The sequence below is a fragment of the Canis lupus genome, chromosome 28 (genome assembly GCF_011100685.1).
Source record: "Canis lupus familiaris isolate Mischka breed German Shepherd chromosome 28, alternate assembly UU_Cfam_GSD_1.0, whole genome shotgun sequence".
NCBI lineage: Eukaryota > Metazoa > Chordata > Mammalia > Carnivora > Canidae > Canis > Canis lupus.
Genome location: NC_049249.1, coordinates 24,988,362 through 24,999,275, shown reverse-complemented (window position 1 = coordinate 24,999,275; position 10,914 = coordinate 24,988,362).

Genomic DNA, 10,914 nt, shown 5'->3' with positions numbered 1-10,914 from the left:
TCATGATGTATTTGGTTACTGAGTTCCAGTCCTATAAACCAAATGCCTTCAAAATTTTCCTATTTGGTCCTGAATTACCCATCAATAACTAGACTCAGGAACTAAGAAGGGAAGTCATCTTCAAGTACTAATCCTTGAAATAATCTGTCTTGAAAGAATATTAATATTGGCTTGTGACCTTTCTGGTGGTTTTATTACTGTTCATGCAGTAATATTGAGTGAAATATTACTGTTCACTCAATATTGACCTTAGAAAAATTCCAATAAAGAAGTTATTTGATTGGTGCCTGGGTGGCACAGTCAGCTGAGCATCCAGCTCTTAGTTTTGGCTCAGGTAGTGATCTCAGGGTTGTGAGATCAAGCCCTGTTATCAGTCTCCACACTGGGTGGAGAGTCTGCTTGAGATTCTCTCTCCTCCCTCTCCCCACCCCTCTTCGCCCCTGCACACTTTCCCTTTCTCACTCTCAAAAAAAATGAGTAAATCTTAAAAAAAAAATGTTATTCAAAGCCAGCAAAACCATAAGTTAATGGTTATAGATAATAGCAGAACAGTTTAGGTATAAGAATTCTAATCTGAATAGTTGGAAGCTTTTAGCATGATAGTCATTATAATGTGCTAATTATATTATTGCCTCTTTCCCTTAATATCTGCCCCTTCCTCCAAAAAGTAGACCTGCTCTGGGCAGCCCCGGGTGACTCAGCGGTTTAGTTCCACCTTCAGCCCAGGGCGTGATCCTGGAGACCCAGGATCGAGTTCCATGTCAGGCTCCCTGCATGGAGCCTGCTTCTCCCTCTGCCTGTGTCTCTGCCTCTCTCTCTCTCTGTGTGTCTCATGAATAAATAAAATCTTAAAAAAAAAAAAAAAGTAGACCTGCTCTTTGCATAGGTCTCATTCCAGTGCCCCATGAGTTCACAGCTCCATTTTTGGTAAGCCAGAAATAATTTATAAAACATTTGTTATGAAGTGTACCAAGTGCACAAAACTGAGTATAACACAAAATGATTATTTTCTTAAATATTCATAGCCGAGCCAGAACTAGAGTGAGGCAGGAGAGGTTAGGGTACATGATTCAAAGCAGGGCACTGGTTCTCAAGGCTGACCCTGCACTTGCATGGCCTGGGGAGGGAAAGCCTCCCTGCATTTTATACTAGAAAACTCTTGCCTTACCATCTTCCCAGGCCCTGCTTTATAGCATCTATTTATGTGTTTTGCTGAATCTAAAGTGGTTTTCTAAATAAAATAGTGTTATATCTTTTTTTTTTTTTTAAGATTTTATTTATTCATGAGAGACACAGAGAGAGAGAGAGGCAGGCTCCATGCAAGGAGCCTGACGTGGGACTTGATCCCGGGTCTCCAGGCTCAGGCCCTGGGCTGAAGGCGGCGCTAAACCCGCTGAGCCACCCTGGCTGCCCATATATATTTGTTTTTAATATACATTGAAACATACATATTATAATCTGAATTTAAAAGTGTACATTTTAAAGAACTTCCAGATTCATCAACATAGAGTTAATTAGTCCTGTTTTCTGAGCCACCACAACCCAGATTCTGCTGAGACTTGTCCCAACCCAGATTCTGCTGAGACTTGTCCCCTTCAAGTCAGGGCTTATCATATTCATTTTATCATCCAGCACCTTTCTCGGTGTCTGGTCCAGAGACATTACTAATTAATGGTAAGTACTTGAATGAATCTTGAATAAACAGTGAAAAATCCATGTACATTCTAAGAATTTGACTTCCAAAATTCCTTTTTTTTTTTTGTATATTTTTTTATTGGAGTTCAATTTGCCAACATATAGCCTAGCACCCAGTGCTCATCACCCAGTCACCCCAACCCCCACCCACTACCCCTTGTTCGTTTCCCAGAGTTAGGAGTCTCTCATGTTCCGTCACTCTCACTGATATTTCCCACTCATTTTCTCTCCCCTATAATCCGTTTCACTATTATATTCCCCAAATGAATGAGACCATATAATGTTTGTCCTTCTCCGATTGACTTCATTCAGCATAATACCCTCAAGTTCCATCCACGTTGAAGCAAATGGTGGGTATTTGTCATTTCTAATGGCTGAGTAATATTCCATTGTATACATCCCACATCTTCTTTATCCATTCATCTTTCGATGGACACCGAGGCCCCTTCCACAGTTTGGCTATTGTGGACATTGCTGCTAGAAACATTGGGGTGCAGGTGTCCTGCCGTTTCACTGCATCCAAAATTCTTTCACTCCAGAAGAACCACTGAAAATAAAAATATATTCAAACTACTCAGCTCATTGTTTTCCATACACCAAAAGCTCTGTTACTTAGGTCCAATTCAGTGTGGAAACAACTTAGAGAATAAATTTTTCTTTGTCAAGATGTATCACTTTTTTTGTACACCTTTTTTTAAAAAATTTTATTTATTTATTCATGAGAGAAAGAGAGAGAGAGGCAGAGACCTAGAGGGAGAAGCAGGCTCCCTATGGAAAGCCTGACACGGAACCCGATCCCAGGACCTGGGGATCATGACCTGAGCCAAAGGCAGATGCTCAACCACTGAGCCACCCAGGTGCCCCTTGACACTTTTTTTTTTACACTAAATTCAGTCATTAAGGATTTAAATCCTCCCTGCAAGAACTTTTATCAATCAGCATTATTTGTGATTAACTGCTATGTGCTCCACACTATTCTTGGGTGTTGTGGGGAAATTAAGATAAGAACAGTTCAGTCTAGGGGCACCTGGGTGGTTCAGTCAGTTGTTTGCCTTTGGCTCAGATCATGATCCTGGGGTCCTAGGACCAAGCCCTGTAACAGGCTCCCTGGGCAGGGAGTCTGCTTGTTTCTCTCCATTTACCCCTTCCCCCTGCTCATGCTCTATCTTGCTCTCTCAAATAAATAAGATCTCAAAAAAAAAAAAAAAAAAAAAGCAACTTAGCAAGCATGTATTGAGTGATTATTCTGTATAGGGTGGGGTTACAAACCTTTAGGGGACTAATGCATGAATAAAATGGTTTCGAACATCAGAGAATATTAGGGAAGAAAGACATGCCTCTAAGCACTGTAAAAGTCAAGCTGTGAAAAGTGGTATAACACCAGAGTGCCTGGGAGCACTTCAAAGGGAAAAATTAATTCTCATAAGGAATAGTCTGTAGAGAAGATGATTTTTTACATGATTCTTAAAAACACTGACAGACTTCTGAGAGACTGGAGAGCAATCCAAGAGACCGCAAAGTCCTGGAGATGTGACAGTAGAGTGTGGGAGAGGAACTTTGAGCATTGATGTGTTAGCATGTGAAGCTCAGCCTAGAAAGGGTAGGTGGGAGAAGATGGCAAAGAGCTTTGATAGCCATACTAAGGCTGTTGGGAGGTTAGTCTGAAGAAAATCGAGAATTTTTGAAGATTTCAGGGCAGTCAACACAAATTTGTGTTGGAAATGAAGAAAAACTGAGTTAGGTATCAATACACATGCCCATATTGAATAGTATATAAGTATATGAATTAGAGTTTAACAGGAGAACGGGGCCAAGTCTTGAACCTCGACACATTGCAATTATGGGATATCTGTGAGGTGTTGATATTTAAGACAAGGTCATTGCCTTGGAGAAGTTTAGCATTCCCTTAGAGGGTTGGCTAACATATGTAAAATACTTCAGAGATAAATTTGTGCAGTTTTATATCTTGAGAAAGGAGAGATTGGGGTACCTTGGAATTGTATGAGCTACTTGGTGAAATAGGATACATGAGAAATTAGTGACACAAAACACAGGTAAATAATTCATGAGTGATCAATTGAACTCTTAAAAAAGCTCATTTAATTTAAATGAAACTTGCTTATGTAAGTGCTGCTCTTATGTTTGGGACTGCATTTTATGGCTTAACTCCCTATAGAGCTATTGTAGATTACATAGGGATTTAAAAACACCTAAGAACACAGTTTGCTTTGTCTTAAATATGATAGACTTTTTTTCAATGAGAAAAAGTTTTGTAAAGTCAGATTATCTGTATAAGCCCTTCTGTTATTTCAAAATGGAAAGCAGAACTTAAGATCATAAAATGGCATCAAAGCAGTGCTTTAATACACTATTAGATAATGTTATTAAACTGTTTTTTTAAGTTTGTTTGAAAGAACAGTTATGGACTTCCTGTTGAGGCTCTGAGCTCTGATTACGTATCACAAGGGATAAGTAGATAAAATTGTAAATGAACTAAAAGCAACAGTGTCTGGAGGGGGAGTAAAAGCCAAATACTCTTGTTTTGCTAAATCAGCCAATTTATTTTTATGAGGGTCTTTTATCCATGGAAAGAGTGCTGAATTCTGTTACTTTTTTTTAAATAGGTTTATTGAGATATAGTCACATACCATATAATCCACTCATTAAAGTGTGCAATTCAATGGTTTTTAGTATATTTACAGAATTGTGCAACCATCACCACAACCAATTTTAGATTATTTTTATCACCCAAAAAGAAACCCCATAGCTGTTAGCAGTCACTCCTCAGTCCTCCCCCGCCACCCACTCTCATCCTAGACAGCATCTAATCTTTCTGGCTTTATAGATTTACCTATTCTGGACATTTCACAGAAAAGGAATATAATATGTGGTATTTTGTGATTGGCTTTTTTGACTTAATGTTTTCAGGTTTTATCCATGTTGTTGCATGTATCAATACTTTATTCCCTTTTTATGGCCAAAAATAGTCCATTGTTTGAAAACACATTTTGTTCATCCATTCATCTGTTGGTGGACATGTGGGTTGTCTCCACTTTTCGGCTGGCCTGAATAATGCTGCTCTTAACATTCTGTACAAGTTTTTGTGTGGACGTATATTTCCATTTCTCTTAGTTATATAGCTAGAGATGGAATTGCTGGGTCATATGGTCATTGTGTTTAGACTTCTTGAGGAACTGGCAAATTGCTTTCCAGAGTGCTGCATCATTATTTCATGCCCATTAGCAATTTAGGAGGGTTCCAACCTCTCTGCATCCTCTCCAACACTTGTTATTGTCTGTCTTTTTTACTACAGCCATCTTGGTGTGTGCAAGGTAGTCTCATTGTGGTGTTTATTTGTGTTTCCCTAATGACTACTCATATTGAGCATCTTTTCACTGTTTCGAAAGAAAACTGTACAGAAAGCTCAATTCAATGAAAGCTCTAAAATGTGTTATGAAGCCTAAGCAAAATAGTTTTATAGACTTTGATTTGATTTCCTAGAAAATGATGATGCTTAATAATTACATGCCTACAATTTTGGTTTGATAAGAATTTTTTTGAATAGTAACAGGACAAATTTGAAATGCATAGCAGCATTCCAGGTATCATCAAGTGGTTATATGTGGTGCAGGTAAGACAGACTTACTGCCCCAGCTTACAGAAAGGAAGCAAAATTATCATAATTATAAGTTAGGAGGATTTAAGATAGGAGGGTTTTAAATATCAGGATGGATCACACTAGCTGACTTTGAATAAGCAATGCTATTTATAAAAATTGTCCACTATGTTGATATGATATATAACCGTAAATCTTTACCCAGTTTTTAAATTTTAAAATTGCCCCATGCTATTTAAGATCTCTGAAAGCTGGATAATTAAATAAATAACTTATTGGGGTCTCATTTAGCCCTGAATCCTATAATTATATAATTCCTGGCTAACATCAAGTTCTCCTTTAAGTACATAATAAAAGCATACTGTTTTAAACAATTCAGCTATTCTTATGTCATGAGAATAATCAGCCAAGAAACTTATCTTTTTGTTTCAAAGTTGTTGACTTTTATGTAAGAACTCTATACTTCTTCCAGTATAGTAATTTATTCATCTGTATTAAAATTTTTAACAAGTTTCTGACAAAGAACAGGTGACATAAGTTGGGAGTCATTAGAAGTTCAGCATAAAGTTCTTTTTGTCACCATTTGAAATCCCTGGACAAGAGAAAACAGAGAGGTTTGGTTACATTATCCTTGCCGTGCCAAATAAACAGTTGAAGAAAACGTTAACTATCCTTTTGCTGCATGTCTGCATGTAGGCTAGGAAGGGTGCTTGATGTTAACCATGCTAGCTTGTCAACTGCTAACCATTTAATGATAGAAGCTTGAAATTTAAAAAATACACAGTATTAAAAAGTTTATTTGGCTCCTCATTGGATGACTTAATTTATTTATTCAGGCAACATTTACTGGATGCTAATTAAGGGTGAGATGCTGACCACGCTAAGTAGAGAAAGGGATGTAGTTTCCTCAGGGAAGTCCTCAGGGACCAGGTAGCATTTGAAGTGGGCTTTTAAACTTGAGTAAAACTGGGATTCTCAGAGGAAAGATAAAGCTAAAAGTGGCATTTACATCTAAAAAAAAAAAAACAAACATAATTACAAGTAAAAAAGTTTCTTCTCAGGGAAGAGGTGGATAGCATCCACTATCCAAGAAATAGGTAAGTATCCATAAAAAGTCATTCAAGCAATAAGCTGAGTGGTTCAAAAACAACCAACAAGACAGATTCCTGCCTTTACAGGGCTAGAGGAATACACAAAGCAAATGAGAAATTATAATACATTATAGAGGAAATGGGATATTGGGGGCAGAGGCAGTGTCCAAGCTGGCTGTCCAGAGACAGAGGAGAACAGCCGGATTAAAGCCAAATCAGTTCATCGTCCCCTCCTGGCATTCAGTCACGTTCAAAGGAACAACGTGACAAAAACAAATCAGAAGCCCTTTGAATCTTTTCTGTGAGTTCACAAAAATGTCAGAAGGGGCAGAAGGGGGTCTCATTTTCAATGTATTTTACCAAGTTAAAAGTTATTGCAAAAGGAGAAGATTCTTAAGCTAAAGCATTAATGGAATTTCAGTTAAATTGGTGGCTAGATCATGCTTATTTTTTGTCCTCTCTATCTCAAGATGCCTTAACAGGGTAGTAAAGTTATTAAAAAGGAACTGATTCACAAGAATAATCTCCTGGGTGGATGAGAGATTGCAACAAAAGATGTCTGGAAGACAGAAAAAAATAAACTGGACAGAATAGAGGGTAGATAGTCTGATAGAGGATCTAGAATGAATTAAAGCCATGTATTTGTGTGCATTGTGTGTATATAATGATATAAGTGAAAAACTAATGATGTTGATGCACACTAAAAGCTGTGCAAGAAAGGAAATGGAACCTTAGTATACTGTGGTTCTGCAATGAACAATATTTACATTCTCATGATGAAGTAAATAGTGCTGAATGATTTAATCAAAGTCAGTGATAGGATGCTGTTAAGGAATGGGGAAAGGAGAAGGTGTGAAGAAAGAATGGTTACATCTGTTCCCCGCTGAAAATGCTCCTATTGCTCCTGATTGAATAAAAGTAAAATTCCTTGCTGTGGTTTTAAAAATCCCCACATCATCTGGTCCTCATCTGCCTCCCTGATCTCATAACCTCCAACTCTCCCTTTTGCAACCACCATGGTGTGACACTAGCCTTCTTTCTCTTCTTTAAACAAGTCAGTGTCTTTCTCTCCTCAAGTCCTTTGCCCTTGATCTTTTCTCTGTGTGATGTGTTCTATTGGCAGAGAATCAGTCGGGCCCCAATATTCATTCTCTTCTTCTTCCACAGTGATAGAATTTTAGCTCAGCTCATGGCTGCCCAGAATAGAAACCACATTTCAAGTGTCTCGTGCAGCTAGGTATGTCTGTGTGACTACGTCCTAGCCAAAAGTATGTAGGCAGAAGAGGTGGAAAATGGCTGAGTTGTGCCCTTACAGAGAGGAGATGTGCCCTTGTCCTTCCCCCATCTTGCTGTTGGGAACATAGATGTGGACCATACAGATGAAGAGCAGAGCCTGGATCCCTGGAAGGCCCTCAGGCTGTCATGTAAAGTGAAAAATAGACTTGGCTCACTTAAAAAATTGTTAAGGGTCTGTTTACATGCATCCAACCCATATCCCAATTAATGCAGCTCTTGCCACAGATTTTCACAATGCAACTTGATGCAGATGCTATCACCAAGGAATGTTTCTTGACCACCCTACCTGAAGTCAGCCTTTCTAATTTCTATACCAGGTCTTATTTTCTTTATAACACATAGCACTATATATTAAATTGTTTTATTTAGTTATTTGCTTTGTAATTGCCTTTCTCCTAGAATATAAGTTTCATGAATGCAATGATCTTATCTGTTTCATTCATTCCTTGGAAGAGGCCTGGCACTATGGATAATATATATTTGTTGAATGATTGACTACATCACACCACAAGTCAATAGATAAAATAGACGAATCAAGAAAAAAAAAAAGTGTTGGCATACCTGGGGTGGCTCAGTTGGTTAAATGTCCAACTCTTGGTTTCAGCTCAGGTCATGATCTTAGGATCGCAAGATTGAGCTCCGAGTCAGGCTCCTCGCTCACCCAGAGTCTGCTCCAGATTCTCTCTCTCCCTCTCCCTCTATACCTTCCCCCCGCTCCTGTGACCCCACTCATGCTCTCTCTCTCCAATAAATAAATCTTTTTTAAAAAATGTGTCATGCCCATATTACTTGGAAATATAGAGGTAAATTTGGAGAAACTACAGTTAAAATATTCTTAAATGGCTGCTTCTAGAAACCAGGGCTGAAATGGGGACAGGTAGCACAAGGTGCTGTTACTTTTTTATTACAAATGCTTTAATACTATTTGAATTTTTTAAACTTATTCATATATCACTTTGGAAAGGTCAAACTTAAATCAACAAAACACTGTGTAGTCATCAAGTGAAGTGATGGAAGAATGTTTAATGGCATGGAAAGACATCCACAACATGAAAATAAAAAAAGTAGGTTACATAACATGTCAATATGTAGAGCAGGATCCATTTTTGTATATGTATAAAGCACATATGCATAAAAAATGCTACATTATATTCAATGCATATGGCAAATTCCTAACTTTAGATGTAAGTGGATATTCAATTTTTATTAATAGAATCAGTTTTTCCTGATTAACACCGTTGAATGAATATTTAAAGACTTCAGGTTTGAAAGGATACTGTGTTGTCTTCATTCCTAGGGTTCCCATAGGCCTTGGCCAAGCCTTTGCTTTCAGTCATTTAATGAGGAGTTTTACCTTTATTCTTAGAGCAGTGAGGAGCCACCCAAGTGTGTTAAGCAGAGATGGTGTGATAAAATTGGTTTTAGGCAGATTTCTCTCCCTGTATTGTGGAAATGGTTTGGAATTGGTTTGGAAATAGTTTGAATTACAGAAATGAGTTAGGAAGCAGTTGAGGCAATCAAGGCAAGAAACCAGGGATACCTTAACCCTACCATAGGAGAGTAGCAGTCTGGTAGAGAGAAGGGGACCATCTGAAGAACAATAGGTTGATGTTAGCAGGATGGGTGGCGAGAGTGAAAAGTGCCTGAGGCTATAAGTTCCCCAAGAGTAAGGACCATTTTGACCTATACTACTTCATCTTGGGGCCCACCTAGCATAGTCTCTGGTACATAGTGACATCAGTAAATATTTGTGATCTAAAGAAGAGAAAAGAATCAAAGATGAGGCTCAGAAGTCTAATGAAATTACCTGGGTGAGGGTTGGGTTGTTTGCTGAGCAGTAATACAAGGGCCAGTGTGGGTAGAGAGAGACTAGGAAGGAACTTGGACTCATAGTATTATCAATTCCCGGTGCTCATTCAGATGAGGGCAGCCAGTGAACAGCTGCGTCTCCAGGGCTGTAAGATCTTGGCTTGAGATAGTTTTGAGAGTCATCAGAGTAAAGGTGGTACCTTGAGACCCAGAAGGGAATAATACTTCAGTAGAAGAGTATATTGGGTGAGAGGAGAAGATACAGGACAGACCCTTGGAGCAGCTCCCGAATTAAAGGACAGCTGGCCAGCAGGGAGAATCAAAAGGAGTGACCTGAGAGATAGAAGGGGAAATCTGGCATCACAAAAGAAGGGAGAGTCAGCAGTGAGGAGTGTTGTCAATAGAGAAGGCATCAAGATCAGTTCTGAAAAACACCTGTTGTGTTTAGAACAAAGAGGTTGTTGGTGACATCAAGTGGGGGTTTTAGGACACACAGGGGAACTAGAGATTGGGAACCATTTTACTGTGTAAAGGGGACTGATGGAATGATGGAATGAGCTACCACCTTTCCTCCTTTTTAGTTTTTTCCCCTTGATTTTGAACACATCCCTGAACTTGTACCCACTGTGGCACTGTCACCTTCTCATCACAGTTCCGATGACTAGTTTGGCAGCAGGGAGATTTTTCCCCTTGGTCACACTGGTAATCAGTACACTGTCAGGAGGCTGACAGGGACTTATTTGTGGTAGTTCAGAATGTGGCTGCCATAAAACCAGTCCTCCAAGTACTTGGCTCTCCCTGCTGCATGATTACACCCATGGTTCCTGTGTGCTTTTTCCATCTTTTCTAGAATAAAAAGTCACACGCATATACACAAATTCAGAGAAGGATCATAGACTTCATAACACTAAAAATTACACTGCCTTCACAGTCTAGATTATTGACAGAGATATGCATTGTGTATTTTCCCAAATTTTCTTGGCCAAGGGTATTCTCAGCCTCTGGCTATTTTCTGAATATAGTCTTTTCCCCTTCTTTCTTCTCTCAAGCCATTATTTCCCTTTCTATCCTTGCTCCATATTACTTTCCATTATTACTTTTCCTTTATAATCAACTTGTCCTGTTTTTTGCTTCTCCATGAACAGCATGAAATCCCTCTCTCTATCATCTTTCCCATCTTCCCTTTTGTGGTTTCCTCTTTGTAATAACTCTTGGAAGCAATAAGTGATTGGAAATTACATAGGAATATTAAGGGCATGATGGTTTTGGGGTAGAGTATACTGTGTTCAAACAAAATGCTTCTAATTGTATGCTACCTGTTTTATCATCAACACATTCATTTAAAAAACACTTTATTGAGCACCTTCTGGGTGATGGGTACCACATATGTGCTGTAAATACTGATAG